Source organism: Tupaia chinensis, unplaced genomic scaffold, assembly GCF_000334495.1.
Source record: "Tupaia chinensis unplaced genomic scaffold, TupChi_1.0 Scaffold000196_1, whole genome shotgun sequence".
Lineage (NCBI taxonomy): Eukaryota > Metazoa > Chordata > Mammalia > Scandentia > Tupaiidae > Tupaia > Tupaia belangeri.
This window is the reverse complement of record NW_006159671.1, coordinates 1,389,011-1,411,892: the sequence shown is the minus strand read 5'-3', so window position 1 is coordinate 1,411,892 and position 22,882 is coordinate 1,389,011. Positions and strand designations below refer to the sequence as shown.

At 38.0% G+C, this 22,882-nt stretch overlaps 1 protein-coding gene and 1 pseudogene across 1 annotated transcript in view; both read right to left on the bottom strand.

Annotated features, from left to right (window-relative positions):
- Nucleotides 1–22,882, bottom strand: part of NELL1 (neural EGFL like 1) — a gene marked incomplete in the record, with an annotated part of 909,119 nt that overhangs the window by 432,863 nt on the left and 453,374 nt on the right.
- LOC106734718 (calcyclin-binding protein pseudogene) lies at nt 6,683–7,405 on the bottom strand (annotated as a pseudogene).

Sequence of the window (22,882 nt, the reverse complement as noted above, 5' to 3'; positions counted from 1 at the left end):
TTTCCTCTGCCAGATTCTGATCGATAGAGCAGGGAAGGGAAGTGATATCTATTAATGCTTTCTGTGTGCCAGACACAAGAGGATTTTATACATATTATGCCATTTAATTCTCATAGCAACTTTTGATGATAAGTGTTCTTATTCCCATTTTATAACTGAGTAGAATGAAACTGAGAGGCATGAAATAGATTTCCTTAGCTTGTACTGCTAAGAGAAGCTAAGCTAAGGATTGTTAAGAGGAGCAGTAGTCGCAGATGCAGTCAGAGCCCACACAGTCTGTTCACAAATACTTTCTGTTCTATACTTCAGGCTAAACCCTAGAGAGAGTAGGGAAATAACATAAGACAAATAGAGGAGAATCAGAGAAAAACTCCATGATGTAAAAGAAAATTCCCTCGCTCTTTTTTTCACTTTTTAAAATTTGCACACAGGACATGCACACTTGCCAGAGAGAGACAGGGACAGAGACAGAAAGCAAGAAAGCACCTCTCATGGGGGATGGCCATATCACAATCCCTTCTCCTCCATTTCTTCTTTGCAGTTTTTGGGTATGCATGTACACATACCTAGGGTAGTTTTCAAGGTGCTGAGTCAGGGGCCTGAAGTATAGTCAGCCATGCAGGATCTAGCCATGAGCTGACCCAAAATTGGAACATAAGAATTAACACACATTAGACACCTGATATATCTGGTATACCACCTCAGAAGGAGTAGGTTATGGTGGGCTAGGTCTGCCATCCAAGTTAAGAAAGGGCCTCCAACGCCATTTTTTTCCTTACATCTGTCTTACTCTACTGTATCTAAAAACATGCAGGTAAGACCAAGTCTATGTGGATCTTGAACTTCATCTCTTATATCATGAGACAATTAAGAAATAGCAGCAGCACCACCAGTCTATGAATCCCAAGTCCCAGTCATTAATGTTTATATTTCTCTTTTGCATCTGACATCTGATTACTGTCAAATTTAGTAGCCCATATCTTTCTATTTCAGTTGACTGCATTAATTTTTCCCTTTACCATACACCAATTCCATTTTTAATGAGAATAGTAGTAACTATTATTTTCTGAGCTATTTGGATGTGTCAGGCATCTAACTGGCTTACAGTTATAAATCAGGACTCTGCAACAAGCATATTAAAAAGTGCTCAGCATCACTAATCATCAGGGAAATGCAAATCAAAACACCATGAGATATCATCCCACTTCAGTTAAAATAGCTTTCCGAAAGACAAAATATTAAAAAAAAATACTAGCAAGAATGAAGTGAAACATGAACTCTTTTATGCTGTTAGTGGAAATGTAAATTAAATTTGGATAGCCATTATTAAAAACAGTATAAAGTTCCCTCAACAACTAAAACAGAACTTCTATATGAACCAGTAATCCTGCTGTTAGGCACGGATTAAATGAAATAGCATATTGTAGAGATATTTTCATTACTATGTTACTGGCAACACTAGCCATAATAGCAAAGATATAGAATCAACCTAAGTGTCCAAGAGACAAATGAATAAATAAAATGTGGTATGTATATATAATGGAATACTAGTCGGCTATTAAAAGGAATGAAATTCTGTCATTCAAGCCAAAATGATTGAACCTGGAGGACATTATGTTACATAGAATACATCAGGTACAGAAAGTGAGAACTCACACATTCTCATTTATATCTAGAAGCTAAATAAAATATGACCTTATAGAAGTAGAGAGTAGAATAGTGGTTACTAAAAGTTAGAAAAGGTAGAGTGTAAAGGAGAATAAAGATATGTTGGCTAAAACATACAGAATTACAATTAGAGAAGAGAAATAAGTTGTAGTATTTCATAACACAATAGGATAACTATAGTTAATAATTGAAAATAACTAAGAGAGAGTATTTTGAATGTTTCCAACACAAAATAATGATCAATGTCTGAGATTACAAGTATGATAATTACCCTGATTTCATCATTACACATTGGATTCATACACTGAAAAAATCATACTGTATCCCATAAATATGTACAATTATTATGTGTCAAAGAAAAATAGTTTGAAAAGAAAGAATGAGGGTTATAGACTTAGCCTGTCTAGGCTAACAATCCAATTCTGCCAGTTACTAGTTGGATAAAATTTTTTTTGAGATTATTGCTATAGGGTTTGTGCACTCACCAGAGAAAGAGAGAGACAGAGAGACAGAAAGTGATAAATCCCCTTGGGGGGGGGGATGGCCATGCAGCAATCCCTTTTCCATTCTCCGCTCAGGATTTGGGGCACATGGGCACATGCACCTGGCACGAGTTTTAAGCTACCAGGTCCAAGGCTCGAACTGTGGTCGACAAAATGGTAGTCAAGCAATGTAACCATCTGCTGGTCCCAAGTTAGATAAATTTTTTAACCTTTCTAACTCTCAGTATTTCCACTTACAATATGGAGATAATCTACTCATAGAATTGCTATGACTATTAAGTTAGTTCACATAAAACACTGCCCTTTGAGCTTGGCACTTAAGAAATAATAAGAGCCAGACAACAGAAAAAGAGTAATGTAACTGAACCTACTCAGGAAGGGAAAGTCCTCAGCTCACATTCTGGGCCTCCCTTTATATGCCAAATGTGTGTGTAGCTAGAGGTGGATCATGACATGAGGACCCTGTGGGGGTTCTCTCTCTCTCTCTCTCTCTCTCTCTCTCTCTCTTTCTCTCTCTCTCCCCCTCTCTCTTTCTCATACACACACCCATGAAAGACATGGATGAGTAAACTTTAAAAAAATAAAGGATAATGATGTTAACAAACACTATAGCTATGTAGCACTAATGACATACGTGCCCATTTTTCAGTTGTTTTATGTGCACTAACTCATTTCATCATCATAGCCACCCCATGTGGTGGATCTTGCTATCATTCTGTGACTATGCAAACTGAGGCACAGAAAGGCTGAAATGATTTGCCCCAACGTACATGCCAAAATGTGATAGAGGAAGCATTATATGAGTCTCCCTATTTCCAGAGTCTGATATATAGAGGACCATGGGACAGTATTTAGAAGCTTCCTGGTTGTGGGAAACCCTGCCTAATCTCTACATTTTAGTGTCTGTCATTCTTTCTCTCTGATGACAGCATGTTCTGCTCCTAAAACTACTGTTCACACTTAACATTCCATTCAGGCCAGTTCTTTAGTGACCGTGTCTCAGCATCTGAAGAAAGGTTAATTCTTGAAATGGACATGAGGGTCTTCTACCCATTAGGACTACTACCTCCATTTCCACTCCTGCTCCTGAATCAGTTACACTAAAGGCAGCAAGCTATGGGACACAAGGACCCACTCCTCCTCAAAAAACAGGCAAACAGTCAGAAAAGTGCTTACACAACTATATTTATTGCAGCATTATTCACGATTGCTAAAACATGGAACCAACCCAAATGCCCACAAAACAAGAAAAATGTATTGAAGAAGTACGGCACATATACTCCACGGAATACTATTCAGCCATAAAAAGCAACAAGGCTCTGGAATTTGATAGAAAGTGGATGAATATTGAAGATTTGTTGCTGAGTGAAGCAAGTCAGGCTATGAAAGAGAGACATTGCATGTCTCCACTAAACATATACCGACTGTCTGCACTCTATGGTAGAGACGGAAAGAGCGGAGAACATAAAAGCATTGAAAATTGTTGTTTGTATGTCTCCACTTAACATATACCGACTGTCCACACTCTGATAGAGACTGGAAGGCATAAAAGCATTGAAAATTGTTGTCGACACTAGAGACAAAGTAAAAGGAGAGTGTGGGAGGGGAAGAGCATAGGAAAGGAAATTTGAGGTAAAAAATAGAGAGGTAAGACATTTATGGGAAACAGATATGGTTTATTATCTATTGATGAAGATGTGTGTAGTATTCTCAACTGGGCTGGACTGGGTAAAGTCTCTTTACAATCTAAGTGATATATAGCAATTTAATGTATAAATAATAATAAAAATAATAAGAATAAATTTTAAAATGCAAAAAAATTTAATTTAAAAACTAAAAAAAAAATGAAAAAAAAATAACCTAAAGCAAAATCAGACCATTGTTCTCTAAGAGCTTGTTGATGCATTTATAGTCTCCAACCAAAAAACAGGAGGAGGGATATAAACATGCATGTCATATTCCACATATCTTAAATTATTTGACTCAATCATAATGGAATTCATAGGTATAAACATGCAAAAAAAAAAAAAAGTTTACTTCTCATTTCCATTTGACATGAGCTTGTCCCAAGGTGTCCCCTTCATCTTCTATCATCTTGCATCATTCTCTCAGCAACATAGTCTACCTGAGGTCTGCAAACTACCCTGCGGTGCACTTGTCTACTGTTTTCCATGCACAGTTTTTGTGCCTTAAACTCGTGCATTCTTTCCCCTTATAACTCTCCAGCATGTAATGTTCCATTACCATTTCTTTTTTTAATTAAAAAATCTAACTTTATTGAATATTGGAATGGATAGATTTTCAATTTAATTATTTTAGCTTTACGGTTATTACTTTTATAAGCCCTCTGACCCATGGCAAAACTTTCTAACTGGTATATACAAAAATGCTTGTCTATTCTTGTCAAGTTTCTATTTAGTGTCAGTTCTATAGGTGCATAAACAAATATATTTCAATGCACAGGATCATCTATAACTGAATTACTGGTACATGGTAATGCATTGCAGCTGGTAGTAAGAAATCAACTTACAAGTAAAAGTACAAACTTGTAATTTATGTAAAAATTCAAGTTTTACACTTACTTATTCTTACACTAGAATTGATGTCACTAACTTAAAGGCAAACAAATACTTTTGTTTTCTATCTCTTAGCTGAACAAAAATACATAGCATTTTCATAATTTCAAATAATACAATATAATCCTTTTTTTGAACAAAATGGTCAGGGTGCTAATGAAATCATCTTTGGAGGAAGTGTTTAATAACCATATTTTATTTAAATAAATTTTCCAGTAGGACATGGAGAATTCACTGTCTTTACTTAGAAGTCTGTGTAAATAGTTATCTGTCAATTTATATGTGCTGCTCACCAACATTCCCTTATTGAAAACATCAGAATTTCCACATGACAGTTCTTGAAAGGACCTTAAGTCTTAAAATTCTGGTTCTCCTTTGGCTTGCTTCTCTCTTGATTCCACCCAGGCTTTATTAATGGTTCGCTTCATATCATCATCTCCATCTTCATAAATGTTCTTTAGAACATTCATCAGTCCCTCATTGCTGAGTGAAGCAAGTCAGGCTATGAAACAGAGACATTGTATGTCTCCACTTAACATATACCGACTGTCCACACTCTGATAGAGACTGGAAGGCATAAAAGCATTGAAAATTGTTGTCGACACTAGAGACAAAGTAAAAGGAGAGTGTGGGAGGGGAAGAGCATAGGAAAGGAAATTTGAGGTAAAAAATAGAGAGGTAAGACATTTATGGGAAACAGATATGGTTTATTATCTATTGATGAAGATGTGTGTAGTATTCTCAACTGGGCTGGACTGGGTAAAGTCTCTTTACAATCTAAGTGATATATAGCAATTTAATGTATAAATAATAATAAAAATAATAAGAATAAATTTTAAAATGCAAAAAAATTTAATTTAAAAACTAAAAAAAAAATGAAAAAAAAATAACCTAAAGCAAAATCAGACCATTGTTCTCTAAGAGCTTGTTGATGCATTTATAGTCTCCAACCAAAAAACAGGAGGAGGGATATAAACATGCATGTCATATTCCACATATCTTAAATTATTTGACTCAATCATAATGGAACTCATAGGTATAAACATGCAAAAAAAAAAAAAAGTTTACTTCTCATTTCCATTTGACATGAGCTTGTCCCAAGGTGTCCCCTTCATCTTCTATCATCTTGCATCATTCTCTCAGCAACATAGTCTACCTGAGGTCTGCAAACTACCCTGCGATGCACTTGTCTACTGTTTTCCATGCACAGTTTTTGTGCCTTAAACTCGTGCATTCTTTCCCCTTATAACTCTCCAGCATGTAATGTTCCATTACCATTTCTTTTTTTAATTAAAAAATCTAACTTTATTGAATATTGGAATGGATAGATTTTCAATTTAATTATTTTAGCTTTACGGTTATTACTTTTATAAGCCCTCTGACCCATGGCAAAACTTTCTAACTGGTATATACAAAAATGCTTGTCTATTCTTGTCAAGTTTCTATTTAGTGTCAGTTCTATAGGTGCATAAACAAATATATTTCAATGCACAGGATTATCTATAACTGAATTACTGGTACATGGTAATGCATTGCAGCTGGTAGTAAGAAATCAACTTACAAGTAAAAGTACAAACTTGTAATTTATGTAAAAATTCAAGTTTTACACTTACTTATTCTTACACTAGAATTGATGTCACTAACTTAAAGGCAAACAAATACTTTTGTTTTCTATCTCTTAGCTGAACAAAAATACATAGCATTTTCATAATTTCAAATAATACAATATAATCCTTTTTTTGAACAAAATGGTCAGGGTGCTAATGAAATCATCTTTGGAGGAAGTGTTTAATAACCATATTTTATTTAAATAAATTTTCCAGTAGGACATGGAGAATTCACTGTCTTTACTTAGAAGTCTGTGTAAATAGTTATCTGTCAATTTATATGTGCTGCTCACCAACATTCCCTTATTGAAAACATCAGAATTTCCACATGACAGTTCTTGAAAGGACCTTAAGTCTTAAAATTCTGGTTCTCCTTTGGCTTGCTTCTCTCTTGATTCCACCCAGGCTTTATTAATGGTTCGCTTCATATCATCATCTCCATCTTCATAAATGTTCTTTAGAACATTCATCAGTCCCTCACTGGGATCTGTTTCAGTGTCGTGTGAAGGCTTTTCTTTCTCTTTGCACTCTTTTTCAACCTGAGTCATGTATTCCCATTTTGTGTTTTCTGTTTTCTTTCTACATAATATGAAAACTGTATCGGTCTTAACTTTTTTTTGAACTGCCTTCAACAGAGATGGGTTTCAAAAGATCATTCACCATCATGGAGTAGCTCTTGCCATTTAGGTTCTTTACCAAAGGATCATATGACGTCTCTGTGAAATGCACCTGCACGTCCTCAGTAGGAACTGGATGAGCTCCAGTTAAGGTAATGTAGATTTTCACAAACTTATCTGACTGATTCCATCCATAATGACTGGTTTTCACTGTATATCCTGTTGTAATGGGAGCAACCACAGCAGCTGGCTTTTCATTGTCAGGGAGTTCTGGTTTTTTTCTGTGATTTCTGTTGCATCTTGTTCTTGATTGGTGTCTCAATGTTGGGTTTTTTAGCTGTAAGGGCATCACGTACTTTTTTCCTAGTGGCCTTTTCCAATAACACTTTTACTTCTTCTAGATCTTTCTGTAGCTCTTCCGTAGTCGAAGCCATGGTGCTTGCTGAGCACCGATTGCCCAAGCCGCAGCCACGCAGGAGAGGGGACCCCACACAGAGCGCACTCACTGGAGCACAGCTCTGCAGCCAGGGTCCATACCGCCCCTGTGCTAGGTCGCGGCCATCTTCCGCACGCAGCGCCTCTCCCATTACCATTTCTTTTTTTTCCACATATTTTAAAATATTATTATGAGATGCTTGGGTATTTCTCTTTCCAAACCAGATTTTATACTTAACTTTCCCAGTCTTTCTGAGTTTTAATTCTTATTTTACCTTCTTTTCCTCTGCCTCCTGTTACTCACAGTCCATATCTTTATTTGCTGTCCTTACACTAACCTTGACACAAACTTCTTTAACCTGGTCAGCATAGTAACTCTTTTATCTTTTCAAGCCATACCTTCTGCTCTATGTTGAAACATGCATGAACACTGCAGTCTCCTTGGGACTTTCACACAAAGAACCTGTCTACAAAAAAGAGCTCTTTGGAAAGAAAATTAACCCAATTGTCAGCTTGGGATTCCTGACCCTTCAGCTGGGTCTAACCTCTATCACACAAACATAGAAGTCTGATGCCCTGTGTAAAATATTTAGATTTGAAAGTCAGTGCCTTTCTTAATGTTAGAAAGAATGAAGTAAATAAGAAAACAGGGAAAAGGCACTACTACAAAATATATATGCAAGGGCAGATATATTTGTTTTTAAAGGGAAGGGCCTTATAGCCTCACCAGGAAAATTTTACACATTGAACATGATATATCCTTGTCCTCATAAACCCTTCACTCACCCCAGCACTGAGAGGCTCTTGCTAACTATTTCACCGCCCCAACCCCAATACTCCAACTTCATGCCATCTTCCTGGCTATTCTCTCTGTTTTCCTCTATTTCTTCACTAATAAATCTGTTCATTTCTAGGCATAGTACACTATCCTTTCTATTCCTTCAATTCCATCCATTAAGCTTATTAGCTTAGTGTCATAAAAATAAACTTCCTATATTAAAAAAACTCTCTTGCCCACTATTAAAATAAAATTTCATCCTGCAACACAGTTTAGCTAAAATTGTCCTAGAATTCCGATGAATTAAGACAAAAGTCATTTTTGACTCTTTAACAGTGAATACAGAGGCAAGAAAGCAACTCGTAAACATAAGGCTGGAGTTTGGCCTAGAAACTCAAATGCAGTAACTCCTTACCTAGATCCACTCCTCCTGCGTCCCACTCAGACTGTACTTTTCAGAGTATTTGTGCACTGGTATGTTTTTCAGCCTCATTTTATCTACATATAACATGGGACCCAGAAGGGGCCAGTCAACTTGCAGCTGCCTGGGAACAGTTTTACTTCTTTCTATAGGATCTATGTACCAGTTAGGATTAGGTTCATCACATTGGGATAGGCAAAGACTTCTTAAGTAAGACTCCCAAAGCATAGGCTATGATCCCCAAAATAGACAAGTGGGATTACTTCAGATTAAAAAGTTTCTGCACAGCAAAGGACACCATAATTCGTGTAAATTGACGACCCTCAGAATGGCAGAGAATTTTTGTTAACTGTGCCTCAAATAAGGGACTAATAACCAGAATACACAGGGAACTCAAGCAGCTTACCCAGAAAAAAAAAGGTTAACCAAATTAAAAGATGGGAAAATGAGCTAAATAAACAACTCTCCAAGGAAGACATACAAACAGGCAAAAAGCATATGAAGAATTGCTCAACATCCCTCATCATCAAGGAGATGCAGATCAAAATCACAATAAGATACTACTTAACCCCAGTCAGAATGGTGAAGATTAAAAAAAACAAATTATAAGTTCTGGAGGGGATGCGGTGAAAGGGTAACACTCCTACATTGTTGGTGGGAATGTAAATTAGTCTAGCCACTATGGAGAACAATATGGAGGTTCCTTAAAAACCTTCAAATAGATCTACTATATGCTCCAGAAATTTCATTCCTGAGTATCTACCCAAAGGACAGGAGAATGCTCAGTAGGAAAAGTGCTTCTCCATCTATATTTATTGCAGCCTTATTCATGATTGCTAAGACATGGAACCAACCCAATGTCCACAAACGGATGAATGTATTGAAAAAGTGTGGCACATATACTTCATGGAAAACTACTAAGCCATAAAAACCAACAAGGCCTTGGAATTTGACAGAAAGTGGACCAATATAGAAGATTTGTTGCTGAGTGAACTAAGTCAGGCTACGAAAGAGGGACATATACCAATTGTCCGCACTCTATGGTAGAGACTGAAAGACTGGAGGACATATAAGCATTAAAAATTGTTATGGACACTAGAGACAAAGTGGAAAGAATGTGGGAGGGGAAGTGTATAGGAAAGGAAATTTGGGGTAAAAAAATAGGGAGGTAAGACATTTGTGGAACACAGATATAGTTTATTATATGTTTATGAGGACATGTATAGTATCCTCTACTGGGCTAGACTGAGGTGTATATCATTCTGGGTAAAGTTTCTTTACAACCTAAATGATGTATAGCAATTATATGTAGAAATAATAATTAAAATTAATAATAATAATAAAACTAAAAAAAGGATTAGGTTCATCAACAAGCAATAGTTAGGACTAGTAAGACTTAAATATTGAAATTTATTTCTCTCTCATACAATGAATGTAGAATTTCTTATGAACTTCAAAAATGGCATGTTGATCAGCAGGATCTCAGCTCCTCTAGCCTGTCCCTCTCTTTTTGTGGGTAAATTCCATCTTCTAAGTTACCTCATGATTCAAGATTGCTGCTGGAACATTGGCCAGTATGTCCTATTGAAGGTGAGAGAGAAAGGCTTAAAAAACACACTCTCTGCTGAGCTTCCAGAAACAATATTCCAAATGGCACTATTAAATTGGAACACCAAAGAGGACTCTGTCCCTGTCACTACCAATAGGCAAGAGAATCAGAAACCTGCTAGTACTTCAGAATCATCTCTCCTCTGTCAGGATCTGGAAGATGTCAGGTCAAAAACCCTGAAAATAAAGCAGGAAGCTGACATTAAACCCCTGCCATGATTTAAGCCAGCAAAATAGGTTATTTTCCCATATAACTCAGTTCCTGGTTAAGTGACTAAGAATTCAACTATTTGGCAGACCCTGAGTCATACTTAGTATCCTGACAGCAAGAGAATTTGAGAAATTCTAACATCCTAGCTCTGCAGAACAGGAAGGCATGCCTGCCTAGACTGATATAGGTACTGTGTAAGCCAATGCACGCATTCTGCTATCCCAGGGTAATGTCATGTATTTCCATGAACACTTGAATTTTGCTTGAGAGGAAAGGAAAGGATCATCCAAACAGAAGCCCTACTGACCAGCAGATACCTTCAGCTATTAGAAGTTTATAGGAATGGCAAAGAGAGAACAGAAATGTTCCTTGTAGGACTTGACTTTTGAGCCATGACTGTGTTTAAGGGAGATAGTAGGGATCTATAAAGGGAAAGAAGAGAGAAGAGGGATATGAAATGGTGATACCATTGCTCTCTCTGTTGCTAGGTGCTTGAAATTTGCCCTTTACTCTAAACTACTCTCATTTTCTTAATCACTTTCCTTATCATTCCTCCTTGGATTTATAAGGCTCAAATATTACTATCCATTTATCTTCACAGATTTCTTATTTTAAATTCACCCTAGCATAATTTATCTTTACCACATATCTATGCAATAGAGAGGGACTGGATTTTATTATCTGAGGCACAGAGAGGTTAACTGGCTTACCCAAGGTCACATGATGAAGCAAAAGGATAAAATACTGATGGAAAATGCCAATTCATGGTCTGTGAGTCCCAAAAAACTTTCCAGGTCTAAATCTTTAGCGAAAACCTACAGAACAGGAAAAGAAGCTTGTTTCCAACTATGTCATGAAAGAACAATCAGCTGAATTCATGGGCTGATAGTTTTCTAGTGAGATCTTCTCCTTTTTTAGTGTTTTATTTCTTTTGAGCTATGAAATCTTAAATTTAATGTTCAAGATCAGTTAGCTTAATCATGCCAGATTTTTCTCTGCAAGTATATGACGTGGCAGTGGATGTATGTATGAGTACAAGCTGTAAGAAAATTAAGTCTCTAGGTTCTCAAAAAGATAAAAATTGAATTTTTTCATCTGTTAAAATAAAATCTTCCAAAGCACTTAGTTTCTTATTCTCTTGAAACATGGGTAGATTACTTCACAGGGTCTACAAAAAATAGTTATTCATATATTTCCTCCAATATCAACAAGAGCAAATTCTGAAACACAATCTGGAAAAAAAAAAAATCAACCATTCTGATGACCTGAGTTTGAATCCCAGTTCTGTTTCTAATATCCTATGTATCTGAAGCAAGTTAACCCCTCTGTGTCTCAGTTTTTCATTCATAAAATGAGTTTGCCTAGATGACCCTGATCTCTCTTCTAACTTTAAAGTCTCTAATACTTACACAGCTGTATAAGAAAAGTTTTCACTGAAGAGCTGGAATTTATTAAAATCGACATCATTTTAGTTCTCATTTCTCTTACAGCGATGACCGAGACAGGAAATAAATGACTGGACAAATTGTACCATGTGAGAGCTTTATGGTATGAAGAACTAACTGTCTGGGGGTCACACTGCAGACTTTCAGCACTGTGGCTAAAGCCTGGCCCAAAGCTGGTAATAGTCCAGAGAAATGACTATCAGAATTTCCTACCAAGGATTCTATGTATTGAAATAGCAATAAAAGCTATTTTAACAGCAGTTATTAAATTCCCATGTGTAAGCATTTCCAAGTGTTTTACATATCTGATCTCATTAACCCCCCCAATACATGTTTATAACATAATTAGAATAATAATACATGGTTCTAATTTACATATTTAATTTTTTAATTTTCATCGGTAGACCTTGGCCTTTGTGAAATAGCAATTTTTGTCTGTTTTAGAGGGCTTTGTAGTTCTCTCCCTTTAATCTACTTACTTTCTTTTCTCTCTTTTTTTTTTTTTGAGGGGGGTGTTTCGCTATAGGGCGCATGCGCTCGCCAGATAGACAGAGAGAGACATAGAGACAGAAAGCGAGAAATCACCCCCCGGGGGGATGGCCACGCCGCAATCCCTTCTCCTCCATTCTCCTCTCGGGATCTTGGGCACACACGCACACGTGCCTGGCATGAGTTTAAGCCACTGGGTCCGGGACTCAAACCGCGGTCGACTATGTGGGAGTCCAGCGACATAGCCATTACACTTACTGCTGGTTCCCTACTTACTTTCTTTTTATAAATATCTTGATTTTGTAGTAGAGTGCCCACACGTACAACCTAGGTGTCTGGGAGACTCCAAGTCCAGCCCAGATGTTTGGATAGAGTGCGTGACTAAGCCTAGGATAATCAGTATAATTGGTAGTCAGTGTTTGGTTCAGGAGTGGATATCTGAGCTGGGGATTTCTAGGAAACGAGCTTTCTAGCAGTTCTGATAGTTTCTCATAGGTAATCTTCTGTCTTCACAGATCTGAAAGGTAATGTTGCTTTTAGTGCCCATCTTAAAACACAATGAGATCTCAGGAGATTCAGCATGAAGGCAACGTCATGGAAGTCAGAGTAGAGAGATGGAAATAGAGAAAAGAATCTAAGTCCTTCATGACATCTTTTGCTGCTGTATTAAACCAGCCTCAAGACTGTTTGTCCTCTGGGGAACCAGCAGTTAGCATAATGGCTATGTCGCTGGACTCCCACATAGTCGACCGCAGTTCGCGTCTCGAACCCAGTGACTTAAATCTCACGCAGGGCACGTGTGCGTGCGTGCTCAAGATCCCGAGAGGAGAATGGAGAAGAAGGGATTGCAGCATGACCATCCCCCCTGGGGGATGATTTCTCACTTTCTGTCTCTATGTCTCTCTCTGTCTGTCTGGCAAGCGCACGCACCCTATTGCAAAAACCTCTCCAAAAAAAAAAACTGTTTGTCCTCTGAACTTACATGTACAAGAATCAGTAAAGCCCTTCTATGTAGTCTAGTTCGAGCTAGATATTGTACTACTTGCAGCTAAATATATCTTTAGCATCTATCACAATACCAGTACATAGACTATTGGTCATACGTATGGGCCAACTGCAATGTGGACGAACATCTACTAAGGACCATGTAGGATATGGCATTGAAAAAAAAAAAAAAAACCTGACCAAAACTCCTGCCCTCACAGGACTGACATTCTAGTGGGAAAGCTAGATCATGGATAAGGTAAATGAGCAAAATACATAGTGTGCTGGTTAGTGATGAACTGTAAGGAGGAAAAGTACAACACAAGAGAGAAAGGAAATACTGGCAAAGACTTATATTTGGGAAATGTGGCAAGGGAAGCCTTACTGAGGCCCATTTAGAAAACAGCAAAAACAACTGAGAAAATGGATGGCAACAAGAGCCACACTGTTGCTTCAGCAGAAGATCTTTTCCCTATTTTAAGACAGTGTGTTAGAGGATGGAGGTAGGATGCACCTGCTCCACCCTGATTCTATCCATGCGGAGTCTGCATTACCTAGAGGCTGTCACTGACCAAGCTCTCATTAGTAGTGCAAGCCCCTAAATAGCTCCCACTTGTCTTATTCTTGCAAAAATACACCAATATGGACAAAAGGCAACTTCACTAATCAAATTCATTGAAAGAGTTGGATAGTTCCTAGATTACAACGAGTTTCACTCTCGGATCCATAATAACCTAAGACCTTTGACACAAGACCACACAACAAAACTCTACACTGACGCTTTGCACAGAGGAAGGACCCTTCCCATACTTTGAAACAAAAATTACCTTCCTAATTAAAATTCAGACATTCTTGACTTTATTGTTGTTTAAGTGTCATTTTAAAAGTCGCCAAGCACGCATGCATAAATCACACCTATTCACAGTAGGTTATCAAATTTCCTATGTTGACATCTCAAACCCAGCATGTCCCAGGAAGCCCTCATGTTTCATTTTATTTTACATATTTTTCCAGCAAGGTAGGGGGCAGATTTTGTTTTCAACAGAAAATTTCACAACAGGCTCTGTACCCGAAACAATATTTAGGTCAAAACAAACCATATATTGACTATTTATCTTCTTGCTGATGTGTCTCCGGGTGATAGAGGATCTGGCTCTGATTCTGTCCTGGCAGAGAAAGCATAATCTCTTTGCAAATGCACAGGCTATTGCCATGGAAATGAACATGAGGTAATAAATACATCATTATGAGTGCCATCATATCTAGTAGGTGGGTAATGATAGCACTTTGCATTTAAAATCTTTCCAGTGATTTATAAAACATTAACTTAGTAATCCCCCCGATGCCCTCAGGAGGAGAAGGGTGGTTTTATACCGGTTTTGCAGATGGGGAGACTGAGAGAGCAATTACGAGATTTCCCCAAGAGCACGGAGGGAATAAGAATTAAATGCCATCCGTGCAGCACGTTTAAATCCAGATTTAGTTGCGTTGCAAAGCCATCAGGTTCTCCCCACCCTCAGATAAGTAAACACCTTACCAAGCAAAGTGCTGAGAACGTGACAAAGCAATAAAGTGTGTACTATATCTCAAAGGTCCCTCCAGGGAGAAACCTTACATTTCTATTTACGTAGAGTAGAACTGATTGTCATAGTTTCTGAAAGATAGACAAAGGAAAATATGTTGCCGAAAATGTACTGAACGAAACCATGGAGCCAGTGAACTGCCAGACATGGATCTATCTGACTGTGATCTATCAGACATGGATCCATCTGACTGTACGTGCCTTTCACAATACATTTCTCTCTTCACTTCCATCCTCAAACTCTTCTTTCCAGCCTTAGAAGAAGAGGTTTCCACCCTCTCCCACAAAGCCAGTTCCTCCACCTGAGCCCTAACCACCTAAAATGAATGACACCACCCTCTTAAGCATCTTCCATCTACATCTTCCATTTAGCTTTCAAGAATTCTTTCTCTTAAAAGTTAGTTTCAGGAACCAGCAGATGGTATAATGGTTACATCACTGGATTCCCACATAGATGACCATTGTTTGAGTCACAGACCTGGTAGCTTAAAACTCACCCCGCGTGCGTGTGCATGTGTGCCCAAAAATCCCAAAAGGAGAATGAAGAAAGGGTTGGGGCATGGCCACCCTGCCTGGGGAGTGATTTCTTGTTTTCTGTCTCTCTGTCTCTCTGGTGAGTACACACATCCGACAGCAAAAATCTCTCAAAAAAAAAAAAAATGTTAGTTTCAGGAGGGGCAAAATATCATTCAGTTAACCTTGCTATCCTCTTCAGGTTTCTCTCCAATTCTTCTAATCCTCTGACTGCCAAGACTTCCCCAATTCTATCCACTGTCCAACTTTCTAGCAAAATATCTCCTTCTAAATCCTGTTATTGGAGGCAGCAATGATTCTGTCCTTTGGAATATAGCCAATGACTCTCTTTGTGCCAAATACAATAGAATTTTCTATGCCTTTATCCGCCTGAGCCTCTGTGTGATCCTTTAGCAATACTGCCAGCCCTCAACTCTTTCTACCTTTTATAACCATTTTATAATCTCTTAATTTTATTACCAATTGTACTGCTGCTCAATCCTCCTCCAAGTATTTCTATGGGGTTTTCCCCCACGACCTTGACCATACACCCTCTTCTTTATGTGCTTTCTCATCCTGATTCACATATCTGCATCAAGATGGCTCACGTATCTGTCTAAAATAACTCCGACATGTAATCCAGTTATATATTTCCATCCACTTACGGGGTAAATTCACTTAGTATTTAAAGGAGAAAAGAGAATGTCTCCATTGCTTTAATTACTTTCATGTCTCTTGCTTCTCTCTTCTGTAAAATCAAGGCACACTGATTGGATTGAATATGGGCTGTGTTCACCTCAGGCAGAATCACTGCATCTAAGGATAAGCCCAGCCATCTTGCCTTCTTGTCTTCATTTCTTTACTGGTGAGCATTTGTTCCATAAAGAGTTGGTTGGCCAGCCGGAGGCATAGTTGTTAGGGGGCTTGGATCCCACACAGCCAACTGCGTGGCTCAAGTTTCAAATCTGGTGACTGGAAAAATGTGCTGGGCATGTGTGCATGCATGCTCGAAATCCCAAAAAGAGGCAGAAATGAAAAAGGGATTGTAGCATGTATCCTCCATGAGGAGTGCTTTTTTACTTTCCTTCTCACACTCTGGGATATTTAAGAGAGAGAGAAGAAAGAGAGAAAGAGGGAGAAACTTGGTGATAAAATTTGTATTTGACCTGTAAAGATGTCTACTTCAATTTATGATTAAATTACCCATTGAAAACCATTCTGTGCAATATTCTTGTACTTTAAAAAGTGGACACCAACCCAAACGACTGTAATAATCACAACAATAACAATCTTTTAAAGTTGCTCCAAAATGCAGGGGCTTCTTGATTTTACCTTCTTTTGTACTTTCAGACATTACTACAGTTAAGTACATCATTTTCAAATTATTCTATGTGTAAGAGATTTGTCTCCCCTCTTACATATTTATTTCCATATGGACAGAGTCATTTCCTGTAGACCCCCACTGAACCCACTAACAGGGTATAATCACTATAGAGGCCAATAGTGACTATCTTACCATGGCTACAGTTGAGTAAGATTTCCGTGCCTATCCATAAAATTTGGAATTAAATCTAAACCCCTGCCAGGGTCTTCAGGGCCCTACATGACCTGGTCTCTTCTACTGTTCTAACCTCACCAGTGACCTTCCTCACACCTGCCAGGGACATCCTCTCCATTCCTCAGATATGCTAAACTCAGTCCTTCTGTGCGAACAAAGCAGTGAGAGTTCGTTCTTCCTGAGCTCTTTCTCAAAACATTGCATGGCTCATTCTGCCCCCTTCTTCAGGTGTTGACTCAACAGAATGGTGCCTCAACAGGTCTTCTTCACTCTCCAATATAAACTAGCCCTCATGGTCACATTAATCATTTCCTATCCCTGTAGTTCCTATTTCCTATTCCTGCTTTTGTTGTTTTAGTTTGTTTGATTTTTTATTTAGTTTTTCTTTTTTTACTTCAGAGCATCTACAGCAACCAAAATAAGCTTCTTCTTTTTTTTTAATTAGCCATTTCTCCATCTATAATATAAGTTTTATCACAGCAGAGATTTGGTCTGTCTTATGGCTTGTTGTATATCTAACACCTAGAACAAAGCCCAGCACATAGCAGCTACTCAGTGTTTGTTGCATAAATAATTAATATAATGATCATTAAAATATGTTTTGTAACTGCTTACATTCATCCAGCTGATAATAAGGCATACAATTTCTTTATTTAATGTCATGTGGATAGAAGATAACTTACAGTCTAGCCATGGCAGTGGAGAGGGGCTCGAATGTTAGAATCTGAAAACACCTTGCAAGAGTTAGACATGAAAATGAATACCAAGTTCAGAAGCCACAGACTGATAAATATTCTCAAAAAGTTAAAGTCAGTGTTCAAATATTTCACTTCAAATCAACATAACCATATTAAAGTGCATAACATAATTAAGAGGAAAGAGAAGGAGCTTAGTATTTACTGAGCAACTACTATGTTGTACATATTGCTAAATACATAATTATATGCTTTATTTAGAAATTCTATGTGCCATACTTCCACTGAAGGTTTATTTATTCAACCAGTTAACCTCCATAGTATGCCATGATATAGTTATTCCTACCACTGCTGTTTTACCAATTAGGAAACCAGTTCAGACAGGTTAACATGATTTGCTGCAGGTCACATGATCTGTGGAACTAAGCTGCAGACTCAGGACATTCTGGTTCCACACCTGTGTCAACTCTGCATCATGTACCTTCTATTCAGTTGATAAATCTGGTCATAGCAATAAAGTGCCTTCTAACTCATCTTCCTCTGCCTTCTGAACATTTGTACTATAGTAGAAAATTATACACTTCCTGCTTCGGTCTTTCATGAGTTAACACTCAAAGAATACATCGCCTGATTTCTAAGAAATGGTACCGTGCATACATAAGAGAAGACAAACAATTGTATTTCTTTCCTGTCACTCAAAGAAGCTGCACAGAGATGCTTTTGTGAAAACTACAAAGACACTGTTCATCTGATCCACATTCTCTCAATAAGTAGAGTTCTCTAGGTTTACTAGAGAACAATAAAGGTGACAGTGATAAAGGTGACTGTACTTTTTAAGAGGTACTATGATTTTATATTCAATATTAAATGAAAAACAAAAATAATAGAAATTATACTAGCAACAGTAATACTGAGCATGTGTTGTATATGTATTATCTACTGGGCATTAATTTGTTTTTACAATATTTACTTTATTTACTCCTCTAAACTGCCCTGTGATATAAATACCAATGTTATGCACATTAGGTAGAAAGACATATTAAAAGCTAAGTAATTGTGTAAGGTCAGTAAGCTAGCAAATCTAGTTCTGCCATCTCCAAAATAGCTATTCTGTCGCACCTCCAATATTCATGAATTTAGACTTTGCATTTCAAAGCATTAAAAAGGTCACTATAGCCTGCAAATATGCTTTTCTCAAATGATATCTTAAACTGCTAAAATGCTTCCTCTACCTCTGCCGAATCTGCAGATCAGATGCACAAAGAGCAAAGATAGCAGAAGTCGCTGCAAAGTTGCTTACATGAAAGCTAAAATCCTGCCTGTCCCACGACTTCATTCATAGTGCATGGAAGAAGATCTAGAACACAGCTGACATTCAACAGATATTTGCTGTGGAAAAAGCGATCACAAGAACTGTCGAAATCAGAGACTGGAAAGCAGAAAAATCAAAGAAACACAGATGAATTTGAATAAAGGTGCCTGGTCCTTTGGAGTGCTCTCGCTCCGTCATATTAAAGGTAAAAGGCCATCATACCTAAGAGGAGCTGTCTCAACAGGTCTTCAGCCTTTCTTCCTTCATGCTTCAGCTTTTTCCAGTCTTCCCACTGAGGAAACCTCTCCATAGTTCCAACAACCAGATCCTATTTTATAGTTCCATAGATACTAACTCACAGAGGCTTTATTTGGTCTTCCCAGCCTGAAGTGCTGCCTCTCTTCTGAGTTCAGTCCTAGCACTGAGAATCAATGACATTCAGAAACCCTAAGACAGAGTCTCCACTCTCATGTCACCAAAAAAGGATGGAAGCACCCATGTAAACATCTTACCCAAAGTCACAAAACTAGCAATATCAAGGCTGAAACTTGAATGCAGGTCTTCTGATATTTAGATCCTGTGCTTTTCATCATCTGCATCACCACCCTCTTCACCTCAATATAGGACAGTCCTTGGAGAAAGGCACAATGGGCACCCATTATTACCGCACCATAGCAGATGTGTTACTGCTTCAGCTCTGTGGGCACCAATGTCAACAAAGAGCAGGGTGAATGCCAGAGGGGTGACATTTGCCAAGTGTTCAGAAGCATCTAAGGAACTCAGCATGCCAAGGACTTCAAAGGGGAAACCAGCTGTCCATCCTGTTCTCCTTGACAGCAACCTCTTGATGTGCAAAGGAAGCTTCTTTGATCACTTGTGTGATAATTCCAAGTCACAAGTCAATAGTGCTTAATAAAACATCATTATGGCCTGAGTCAATATGCAAAAGTTGCATGAAATATTCAGTGAAACAAACACCACTGAAGAAAGAATACTGCATGTTGGAATGATGTTCACACATTCTTTTAAAACAACTCCTGAAAGCTTTGAAATATAAAACTAAAAGTCACCTTTAAATATAAAGTTTTACAAATGAAACAAAACTGCAATGCTGCAAATGACCACAATTGTGCATTAAAGCCAAAAAGCAAAACAAAAAAGGAACAACTAAGAAGCTACCGTTAAAGCAGCACAGTGGATGAAGAGATGAAATGCCAGGACCCCTGGCTTCAAAGAGACAAGAACTCCATGTGATGCCTAAAGACCTTATTTAATCTAATCTTCTTTTCCAGATAATAAAATTGAGGCCTAAGAAGGTAAAATGACTTGCTCAAGGCCATGTGATATGTTCCTGTAGATTAAAATCAGTCTCTCTAGTAACCAGCACTGAATTATTTTGCTCTATTCCATTTGCCAGACATTCCTCATTCACTGTGAATGATGACCAGAATCATTTGCTTAATATATGAATAATGACATTGTTTCCAAACACAAATAACCCAAACACCCAGCTTCTGACTTTATTATAATGTTCTACTACATAATATTTAATACATATCTTATATCATTATGATTGTCCTTCTTTTATGGTAATTGCAGAAGGCAATAAATGGGGAAGCACCATGGTTAGGTGAACCTGCACATCCTATGACAGAAGGAAAAAGTTCCACAGAAGGCACCCTAACATCCCCCCATCCCCTGCATGTTCCTGGGCACTTAGTGTGATACTGTTGTAGCCTGTGTTCACTGGGTTCAAAACCAATTACCTGTTGTCATAAGATGTCTTCAGATAATCTTTCCTTTTAAGCCAAGCTCCATAGCACTCCAACACCTACTATCACCTGTTACTGAGCACCTTCTTAGGGACTATGGCAAAATAATAGCTTTCGTTCTATGCGTTACATACATGTAGTCTTCACTTTTCTAGCTATAAAGGCAAAGCCAATTGACTGCAAAGCCCCAAGAACACACTGCCAAACAGCAAATCCAAAATACTGACCTGCTTACAAGAGCTCGTGAGTGTTTGGGGACCAATTGCATGTATTTGTCCTCTGCATTAAAAAGCCAAAGCTCTAGCATTCTTTTCTTTTCTGAATTATTTATCTACAGCAGGGAAGATGGAAAACCACAGACGTAAAAATGAAGAAAGAAAGCAAGGCTCTTTGCTCCCTGGTTCCTTAGAGATATTTTCTGGCCCTGACTCTAGAGTTGCCACATTCACCCTGAAGAATTAAATGTGGAGGTGTTATTATCAGTAATGGGACATCTGCACTGTATTTCCTACATGCTGTGTGCAAAATGGCCCTTTCTGAACTCTGTTCCTTTTCTAAAAGGGATATTGTCTCAATAACGGTTGGGATCATTAAGCCTTGCTTTCCATTTAAAGGGAAAATATAGTAATGCTCCATTTAAACAGTGGCCCAACTTCTGTCTCAGCTCTTCAGAAGCAGCCTGAACCCCAGAACCTGTAGAAGGTGTGTCTGTGGCCACCAAGTGATGTACTTTATTCCACTGGCAAGTATTAGAGACAGTTACAGGATAAGCTCCACTAGAACAAGCTCCACTGACAGAAAGGTTTGTACTGTTTGGTTCACTGATAAATTCCTAACACCTGGAATAACACCTGATGCTTAGTAGATTCTCAGTAGCTGTTCAATAAATGAACAAATCACTTGTGGGGAGGTTAAAACAGAAGTCGATGCCCGATAGGAGCTAAAGAATCAAGAAAACTAAAGTCTAATTTCTCATGGTGAATTGACTTAGCAATAGGAAGGCATCCTTCCTTTCCCTGACAGCAGCTTTTCCTCCAATTTTTTATTGCGTTAAAACTCATATGGGGCCAGCAGATAGTGTAATAGTTATGTCACTGGACTCTCATGTAGTCATCCGTGGTTCGAGTACTGGACCCAGCAACTTAAAACTCATGCTGGGTGCATGTGCAGGTGTGCCCAAGATTGGAAAGAAGGATGGAGAAGACAGGATTGGTGGTGTGGTCATCCCCTTGCGGGGAACAGGGGAATTTCTCACTTTCTCTCTTTCCCACGAGTGCACATTCCCTATACCAAAAAATCTTTCTTAAGGAAAAAAAGTACATATAACATAAAATTTACCATCTTATTTTAATAATTTTAAGTGTATATTTCAGTAGTATCAAGCAAACGTATACTGCTGTGGACCTATCACCACCTTCAATCTCCAAACCTGTGTTCATCGTACAAAATGGGACCTCTGTAGCCACTGAACGATAAATTCCTACATCTCCTCTCCCTGCTATGGCACCCATCACTCTATTTTCTGTCTCTATGATTGTGACTACTCTAGGTACTTTGTGAAAGTGAAATAATATAGTATTTGAATTTTTGTGACTGGTGAAAAATTTTACTCAGCATAAAGTCTTCAAGTTTCCCTATGCTGTACTATGTGTCAGAATTTCTTTTTAAAATCAAATAATATTCTGTGGTGTGTCTATATCACATCTTGTGTATCCATTCATCTATTAATGGACACTCGGTCACTTCCAATTTTTATCTAGTGCAGATAATGCTGCTCTGAAGATGGTACAGAGCTCTCTTCAAGACCGGCTTTCAGTTTTTTTAGATATATACCCAGAAGTGAAATTGCCGGGTTGTATAATAATTTTTGCTTTTTTTTTCCCCCCTATCTTTCAGTTTTCTGAGGCACTACTGAGCTGTTTTTCAGAATTGGCTACATCCGTATACACTCCCACCAACTATGCACAAAGGTTCCAATTCCTCACCAACACTTGTGATTTTGTTTTACGGTAGATTTTTACTTTCTTGTTCCTAACATCACTAGTCAGTTCAGCCATAAATAATAACATATGTTAAAAAAGTGAAAATGAAAGGTGAAAAAAAGAAGA